Source organism: Mustela nivalis (assembly GCF_964662115.1).
Source record: "Mustela nivalis genome assembly, chromosome: 9".
NCBI classification, from domain to species: Eukaryota; Metazoa; Chordata; class Mammalia; order Carnivora; family Mustelidae; genus Mustela; species Mustela nivalis.
Window position 1 is genome coordinate 88,822,120 of NC_139028.1, and position 9,899 is coordinate 88,832,018.

Here is a 9,899-nt window from a genome sequence, read left to right on the forward strand (position 1 = left end):
TTAAGATTTTATTTATTTGACAGATCACAAGTAGGCAGAAAGGCAGGCAGAGAGAGGGGAAAAGAAGCGGCTCCGCACTGGGCAGAGAGCCTGATGTGAGGTTTGATCCTAGGACCTTGGGATCATGTCCTAAGCCGAAGGCAGAGGCTTTAACCCACTGAGCCACCCAGGTGCCCCAACCCCTACCCTTCTGATTAAGAGACGTGAGAGTGGAGGTGTAGTGTTACACTCCTGCATGTGTTAGCATTGTGTCACTGGCGAACTCTAATACGGTGTTTCTCAAATTTGTGCAACCATCAGGATCACCTGAAGGGCTTGTTAAACCACAGTCTGCAGTGCTAGGGTTGAACCCAGTTTCTGCTTTAGTTAAGTCTGGAGTAGGGACAGTTTGCATTTCTATCACATTTGTAGGTAAGGTTTGTAGGTGAGGTTGAAATGGCTAGTCTGGAAACCAAGCTTGAGGAACCACTGCTCTACAAGGGTGATACTCAGCTTTGGATGCACATAGGAGGAACCGGTAGAACATAAAAAAAAAAAAAAAATACCTTTATCTGGGCCTCACTCCCAGATATCTGGTTTAATTGGCCTGGGGTTTGACTTCAGCATTGGGAGGCCAACTCCCTTCTGGCTCAGTGTGGAGATCCCTCAGAATTCAAGTGGGTTACTGGGATGGTTGATTTTCTGTGGCACCTCAGGTAGACGATGGTATCCAGTTTTTCATCAAACATCATTCTAGATTTGCTATGAAGGTATTTAGATCTGATTAACATACACATCCGACTTTTAGTTAAGCAGATTACCTTCCATAATGGGAGTGGCCATCATCCAACCAATTGAAGGTTTTAAAAAGATTGATGAACCCCAAAGAAGAATGAGTTCTGCCTCTGGACTGCCTTCAGACTCAAGCTGCATCGTCAACTCTTCCTTACACATTTTGGACTTGCCAGCCCCACAATCGTGTGAACCAGTTCCCTAAAAAATCTGTGTGTGCCTTTCAGTGTGTCTCTCCCTGTCTCTTTAAATCTATACACACACACCTTTCAATTCTCTGGAGAACCCTGGTTAATACAATAACCCAGTTAATCTCTATTCCAAATTGTTTCCCAGAAAGATCCTGGCTCTAAATCAGAGTGTGATTTCCTTCATTAGATTTTTTTTTTTCCTATATCTCTGGCTTTCAGTGAGTCCGTGAATATGTTAACTCAATCATTTCCACTCCTTTCTACTATCCGTATTATGAAATCTGTTTAGCTCCTCCTCGGAACTTTTTTTTTTTTTTTAAGATTTTATTTATTTATTTATTTGAGAGAAAGAGCATGAGAGGAGAGAGGGTCCGAGGGGAGAAGCAGATCCCTGCTCAGCAGGGAGCCTGATGTGGGACTCCGTCCTGGAACTCCAGGATCCTGACCTGAGCTGAAGGCAATTGCTTAACCAACTGAGCCACCCAGGTGCCCTCCTTGGAACATTCTTTTTTTTTTTTTAAGATTTTATTTATTTATTTGACACAGAGAGAGATCACAAGTAGGCAGAGAGGCAGGCAGAGAGAGAGGAGAGGAAGCAGGCTCCCTGCTTCCCTGCTGAGCAGAGAACCCGATGCGGGGTTCGATCCCAGGGCCCTGGGATCATGACCTGAGCTGAAGGCAGAGGCTTAACCCACTGAGCCACCCAGGCGCCCCATCCTTGGAACATTCTTGAATACGCTTTGGTTTTTTTTCATTCTCATTTTGTCTATCATTGTCATTTTGGTGTCGGCACCAAAATGTGCCTTTGAGCAACCACCCTAGTACTCTCAGCCTGTGTTCAGGTGGCATCGACCTCACTTTGTGATTCCACGGGTAGGCACATCTCCCCAAATTTAGTTTGTTTCAAGGGTGAATACATGATCAGCTGAGCCGATCAAAGCCAATAAATGGCAGCATTGCTGGGCCCAGAGAAGAAGAGATACTTATTTTTTAGTGAGAGTTTCTAATGTTACAGATAAAGAACTGGACCTGTTGGTGGCTTGTCCAAACACCACTTAAGAATCGACCTTAGAGTGAAAGCAACATAGGTAAAATCAGAAGCCACAGACAGGCAGGATTTGGGGACCTGGATCCGGCTATGTCTGAAGTCAGTCTCGGACTATTGAGTCACATGAGTCAGTCATTTTCACTTTTTTCCCCATCATTGCCCATTAAGTGAATAAAGTAGTGACCAGAAGGAGAGTTAACTTCATACCAGGATCAAAACCACCAGAGCTCAAGGGTAAAATGGCCTGTTTGAAACGCATGCCCTCAGAATGTTCGTGCATTTTGAAGAAGGAGCACAAGTAGCTGTGACCTACAGCCACATCTTTATTCCTCCCCCAGATTCGTGCAGAAGCGGCTCACTCTCCAGTTCCCATGGACCTTAACACAACCTCCTTTGAAGGATGAATGTAGCGCGGACTATGGTAATTTGCCACTAGGGTCTGAAATTCTATAATAAAAAATGAGAGGCTTTTCATTAAGACATCAGTGTTCGGTGTTTCGGTTGGTATTACTTGCTTTTTTTAAAAAAATATTTTTATTTATTTAACAGACAGAGATCACAAGTAGGCAGAGAGGCAAGCAGAGAGAGAGGAAGGGAAGCAGGCTCCCCGCTGAGCGGAGAGCCCAATGTGGGACTTGATCCCAGGACCCTGAGATCATGACCTGAGCCGAAGGCAGAGGATTTAACCCACTGAGCCACCCAGGCGTCCCGGTATTACTTGCTTTTAAAGCACTTAGAATGTTTGAGAATTGTTTGTAAACCTGATGCGTTTTCTCTGTAACCCTATGTCTGGTAGTTAGAACTCCTTCCTAGGTTAAATGATCAGAAATATTTAATAGCTGAATCTGAATTAATTGACTTCTCAAGCAATTAAAGATATATTGTTGCCTCAAATTAGTGATTTATAATACATTTCTAGCAAAGTGAAATTTAAGTGTTAACAGCTCCAGTTCTTCCATTCTGCACTGAGCAGGGCACTTAATTCTGTGTGTTGAAGTAGAGAATGTGAGGCAGTGGTTTTACCAGGGAAGGGGAACAAGACACAGTTCAGCCTTTTCTGTGTGTCCCTTCCAATGAAAATAGTGCCAAAAAACAAAATGTACAGTGACCTTCTGATACTGGTATTTTAGAAAGCTGGATATTCTAAATCACTTATGATAGAGATATTTGGATGCTTGCTTTTTTTTATATATATATAATCTATACTGATATTTTTTAAAAACTTTTTTTCAGTTTTGAAATTAAATAAAACAAAGCATAGATTATCTTTGTCATAAATTTCACAGGTTGGCATATTTCTCAGGTTTTTGGTTTTTTGTTTTGTTTTTAGTTTGGTTCCAAAATATTTTTGTAGGGATATTTCCTTTGAAAAATATAAACCTCTAACATTTGTATTATTTATTTATTTATTTTCTTTCTTCAAAATCTTATTTCACTAACTTTAGGTCCAATTTCCATAACTGTTTTCTGGCCAATTTAGTATCCATGCTTGGCTTCCTTAGAATGGTAGGATTTGTTGGGTAAGGAGAAGAGACCATTTTAAGAAGCACCACATTTACTCACACTTCCACAAGACAAAAGAGTTGAGCATCTGATTGTTCAACAAAACCCTCCTGGATGCTTTCTCAGCATCCAGGAGGGCAGGCAGGCAAAGCAGGCTGCAGGCACTCTTGCATTTGTCAACATCAAGCCCGAGAAAACCTACTCCACACAGACATGAAAAGGATCACAATTCAGCTCATCTTTTTCTGCTGCCGCAACATTTTTCTTCAATTATCATATCATGTCATTTCTCAATTCCTTCCTTTAGTCCATCTCCTATGATTGCACAGGTGAGCTGCAAATACTAGGGAATTGATGAGCTCAATTCACCCATAGAATTTCTCCATTTCCAACAGAGACAGTGAATTCCTCAGGTCTTGTTTGTTAGCAGCTCCAAGTATGGGGACTCTCTGATTTTCTGATACCCTGGCTATGTTATGAAGTTCAGTTGTAGCTTCTCCCATTCTTTCAACATCAACAGGGTCTACAACAAACACAATGCCGTCCGTGCATCTGGCATATGACTTCCACAGTAGCCCGAATTTCTCCTGGCCACCTACATCCCAGAAGTGAAAAGTGACTGTTTTAGAATTTCCCAAGGTTGCCTTAATTTTTTCAGTGTTAAATCCTTTGGTAGGCACAGTATTTACAAATTCATTGAACCACAGCCTATATAATAAAGTGTCTTGGGCCACCTGGGTGGGTCAGTGGGTTGGGCCTCTGCCTTCCACTGGGCTCACGATCTCAGGGTCCTGGGATCAAGTCCCACATCGGGCTCTCTGCTTGGCGAGGAGCCTGCTTCCCCTCTCTCTGCCTGCTTGTGATCTCTCTCTGTCAAATAAATAAACAAAATCTTTTAAAAATAATAATAATACAGGTGTCTTTCCAGCACAGTCCAAACCTGGAATAACACTGAGAAAGGACTGAAATGAAGGCAGGCTGGACAGAAGTCTAGTCTGACAGACAGTCCATTCCCCGTTTCCACATGCAAGTAAGTTATCCAAATTGAAATGCTTTCTTACTGCTTTAGTACTGCTCTGCCTAGTAGATCTAGCTGGAATTGGAGTCTGGGTCCAAATGAGAAAGCATTTGGTAAGTGATTTTTACACAGGGTTTGAGGGGAGAAGCACCCCACGTCCCCTCAGCTTAGCTCTCCACGCAGCTCAACATTTGTATAATTTAGAGACATATTTAGTTGTTAAACCTTTGCTATTAGCCAAAACTTGGGTAAAAATAAACACAGTTCAGGAAAAAAACAAAATAAAAAAAAAAACAAAAAACAAAACAAAACAAAAAAAAACCCTGTTCTTATACTTTTATCTTGTTGACTTTCGGGCTGCTTCTTTTTTTTTTTTTTTTTTTTTTTTACTTTTGGGCTTCAAATCTAAAAGAACTGATTCTATACAATTAAGAATTGGGACAGACCTTATAATATAGTACCATTTTATACTTAATGAGTCTAACTCTTAGCAACATGCTATCCTTGATAGGCGTTCTCTCATTTCATCTTCCCACCTGTCCTACTTAGCTGCCACTTTTTCTTTTTCAATTACACAGTACAGTATTAGCAATTATAGTCACCCTATTTTATGTTAGATGCTGAGACCTTATTCATCATATAAATTGAAAGTTTGTATCCTCTTACCAACCTCTCCGTATTTCCCCTGTACACCAGTCCCCCCTACCACTCCCACCGCCCTCGCCCAGCTCCTGGTAACCACTTTTCCATGCTCTGTTTCCAAGAGTTTTGACTTTTTGTTTGTTTGATTCGACCTATAAGTGTTAATCATGAAATATTGTCTTTGCCTGGCTTATTTCATTTAAGCTTATTTCACTTAAGCTGCTACTTTTCTAATTATGATTTAACAAATCAAGAAACTGAAGCTGAAATAATTCAGTAACTTGCCTAAGGTCACATACTTCATAGATGAAACAGAAGTGAATCACATGGGGTCTACTTGACTCCAAAGTTCAAGTGCTGACCTATATTCGATGTATGTATTTGTTTTCCATTTAACTTACGAATGTGAACTTCCTATACAGGATTCATTGGAACTATTTGATTCTGATGGTTTAGGCATTATTATGGCTTGTTAATATAGTTACGATTCTATTCAGATATTATAGTTTCCTTAAGGTGTGTCCTGTAGTCGCCAGCATTCAGACACCTCCATAAAAATGGATGGAAAATGATTGCTTGGCCGGTTCCAGAATGTCTTTTGGCCTCCATTCTGAGGAGTCTTTGTAGAATAAAATATACACCTGATAAACGATAAAAACAGCTTATCATTATGTCATTGGGCACATAATTTTACTTTTGTTCTGACGTTTAAATCCTTTGTATCCATCTTCAATGTATGATGCCCATATGCCCATAAGAGGGCGATGTTTTACTACAAACTTCCAGTGAAACGTCCTCCAACCTGCTTTGGACAAAGTATACAATTTAGAAACAAAATTTCTTAAGGTTAAATTGGAGTTCCATTTGCTTAAACCCTTTGGGGGGAAAATATTTCTTCTAAATATTATATGGAGAAAAGAAAAATTTTCTTTCTCAACCATTTCATTTTTATATAAGTTGTTATTTCAGCTGGAAATCAAATATTTTATTGAAGTAGATTGTAGTGGAATATTCTAGAACCAGTCAACACTTCAATTATAAGTATTTGTACAATCCAGAGAAAAGAACATAGGTTTTGGCGTTAGAAAAACCTGAATTTGAATACTGTCTCTATTCCTTCCTGGCTCTATGACTTTGCATAAGTTACTTGGTTTCTAGAGGATTCAGTTTTCCCCACACGTAAGATGTGAACAGTGGTACCTACAGGAGAGCAATGTTGTGAGGATTAAATGTGCCTGCTTCAGTACCTAATACAGATGCTCAGTAAATGGCAATGTTCTACAGTTCTGAAAAATCAGCCGATCAGAGCAGAGTTACATGAAATTTTCTTTTAAGATGAGCCTTGGTCATTTCTATCTCCTGTTGCATTAAGAACAACACTTGGCACGTACTACACATTCAATCCATTTTGTTGAATAACATATTTTAAAATATTAAATAATTACACTGGGGAAAGCAGGAAGCTGGAGATAAACTAGTAGTATGGTCTACCAGATGTATTTCAACTTTCTTTCCTTTTTTCCTTTCCCCTCACTGTCTCCAATAAAAGAAGTTAATCCCTTCCTTTCTTTGAATAAGGAAAGGCAGTTTGACCAAGTAAGAACTAGGTTTTGGAAATGAAGAGGAAAAAGAATAAAAGAAAGTGTTTTGTTTGTTGTCCTCTGTTTTTTCTTTGGTAGGTGAGAATCTGCTGCCGAAGGAAGGCAATGGCTTGGGGCCACAAGAAGTGCAGTGTCCAGAGCCTGGGCCCCAGGAGGCAAGAGCTACAGGTGTCAAAGACAGATGCCAAGGGGACCCGGTTCTGTGGCAGCCAGTGGTGAGCTCTGAGAGGTGCAGGACAGCAGCCACACATCAGCTCTCTGTGCTCTCTCCCCTTTGCTCATCCCTCCTTTTTCTGGGAAATCCTTAACAAACTGAGCCCAGAATAGACAAAGGGGAGTGGCTGCGGGTCCTGTCACTTTGCCTGCTGTTGGCCTTTGGTCTGGGTACTCACACCCCCAGGCCCAGCTGCATCTACTCCCAACAGGTACACTGTGTCAGCTCCAATGACCCGTGAAGGTCATCATGATTAAACAACCAGAAGATGTAAATGATGACACTTCTCCCAGGAGGAAATCACCTCTAAATGACAAATATGGCTGCCATTGAGGGCGTAAAAAAAGAAATTTTGTACAATGATGCTCATCACACTTAAAACAGCAAAATTTGCAGACTTATTTTCCAACAAGAGGAAAACTGTTGAATAACGAATGGTATAATATTTATGTATTATAAATATTTAACCAAGTAGGTTGGATGGAAAAATTTTAATGACATGGGGCAATGTTCATGAAGTTAAATTTTTTTTTAAGGCAGAGTACAGAACAAGGTAAACAGGACAACCTCAAATTGTTAAAAAGCAAAATGAAGGGGCACCTGGGTAACTCAGTGGGTTAAAGCCTCTGCCTTCAGCTCAGGTCATAATCCCAGGGTTTCGGGATTGAGCACACCCCCCCACCCCCCCACCCCTCCCCCTCTGCTCTGCAGGGAGCCTGCTTTCTCCTCTCTTTCTGCCTGTCTCTCTGCCTACTTGTGAAATCTGTCTGTCAAATAAAAAAATTTAAAAAAGAAGTAGAAAAACAGGTACTTCAAAATGCTAAGAGAATTTCTCCTTGGTTGGATGTTATTTTTCTTTTTTTCTATCATATGTTGCACAGTTTTCAAATTTCCTGTATGGAACACTCTAATCAAAAAAATACAGCTAGGGACGCCTGGGTGGCTCAGTTGGTTAAGCAGCTGCCTTCGGCTCAGGTCATGATCCCAGCGTCTTGGGATCGAGTCCCACATCGGGCTCCTTGCTCGGCAGGGAGCCTGCTTCTCCCTTTGACTCTGCCTGCCACTCTGTCTGCCTGTGCTTGCTCTCCCTCTCTCTCTCTGTCAAATAAATAAATAAAATCTTAAAAAAAAAAAATACAGCTATACAAAAAGCTGGTAGAAGCTGTTGATGCTAATGGTTTGTATCCACTCTCATATAGCAGATGAAGCTTGGGTCTGTGGTCAAACATTAAAGGTCTTCGTCAATTCTCTTGACAACCATGACCCTCATTTTTTGCATCCTTAAAATGGGCATAATTTCATGGAGTGGAGGTAGTCTGGAGGGACTTCATTCAGTTGTGATCATTCAGTGAGATGATATATGCAAACACCTTTGCTCAGCTCACTGTTTGGTACAGAGGAAACAGTCAATCAGCTAAAATAATTATTATTAAAGAACAGAACAGAGGAGTTGTTACCAAATACATTTGCCCAACCCCACCCCCCCACCCACCCACTCCGCCTGCTCACGTGGCACATTCTCTCTTGCAAGAGAGAGCACAGGTACCCAGACCTGGGCAGAAGTGTGCATCTCTCAGCTGGGCTACCCAACTCAGCCCTCCACCACTGAGACCCAGAGGGCAAGAGGAAACAAAACGAATGTGAGCCACATCAGGGATTTAGGTTAAGTGCTTCTTTTGAAATTTTATAATAGCGTTCTGGGTAGACAGACACTCCAGAGGTAAAATAATATCGGCGCAATCCCTTCCATGCAGAACCCAAAGTGAGAAGCTCCTGGGAGTATCTAGGCCAAGGCCACCTTGCAAATTCTGACCATGGCTGGATTTGCCCAATGTACTTCACCCCTCCCGTGGCCCCACCTCATGCCTCGGTTCCCACCCACATGGCCTGAAGCCCCAAAAACTATTTATTATCAGGCCCCATCAAGGGAAACCCCTCAAAAATTTTCTGAAAAACAGAATTTGGAGAGGGTCCAAAGATTATCACATGAACCACCCTGAGATGTTTTGAAAATCCAGAATCGAAGTAAAAGATCATTAATTTTTGTAGTAATAAGTATAAGCCCGGCCCCACACTGTGTTGTAATACTTACACGGCCATCGAAGGTAGGTGATTTAATTATTTCCATTTTGCAGACGCATGAAAACTCGATGAGGTAGTTCTGTTTTGTTCCTTCTTCTGTCTCAGTACCTACAACACTGGCCACCCTCTGATTACTCAGTGAGCATTTGTGGAATCAATGAACGGAGCTAAGCAATTTTCGTAAACCACACAGCAGGTAAGTCACACCCAGAGTGTGAAGCTGGAGTCACACCCAGGCTGACCTAACTCCACAGACTGAGTTCTTACCCACTGCTTCTGTTTACCTTTCTCCCACGGACAGCCTCCATCTGGGAAAGAAGACAAGGGCCTTGCTGGTGGAGGTATTTCTCTGCACGATGCTTACAGTTGGTGCGTCCGTAGATATGACTGGACATAGTGATTTCTCCAGGGTCAGTGTTTAGACATTACTAACAGGATCCAGGTGTCCTCTGCTTTGGGAATATATTTACATATCAGCTGGAAAAGCCGAAGCCTTCTATATAATTCTCCAGGCTTTCTGTAATAATGCAGAATGATAAATTATGGGCTACTTACCAAAAAATGTCTAGATGCAGGCAAACATATTTCTATTATCATTTAGCAATTGCTTGAGGGCTTTGAAAGCCTCTGGAATATAGGCAGTTGAAGAAGTGTCCCCTAAGAAATTATCAAGATGAGGGCTTGGAAGTTAAATGCACTTCCTCTACCTTTTAGGCTCTATCTATTCAAAGGTGAACAGATTGAGTTGCATTTCTCTGTGTGATTAACATCAAGCACCCTGTGTTGGTTGAAAAGGTTCATTATCTGGAGAAGAACTTAAAAGGCAGGA

The 9,899-nt window shown here is 41.4% G+C and overlaps 1 pseudogene across 1 annotated transcript; it reads right to left on the bottom strand.

Moving 5' to 3' along the window:
- Window positions 1–3,743: 3,743 nt before the first annotated feature.
- LOC309840339 (ADP-ribosylation factor-like protein 4A pseudogene) lies at window positions 3,744–9,465 on the bottom strand (annotated as a pseudogene). Its single transcript has 2 exons — window positions 9,355–9,465; window positions 3,744–4,247 (listed from the first exon to the last, which is right to left on the bottom strand). The product of its transcript is annotated as an ADP-ribosylation factor-like protein 4A pseudogene (transcript).
- Window positions 9,466–9,899: the final 434 nt, after the last annotated feature.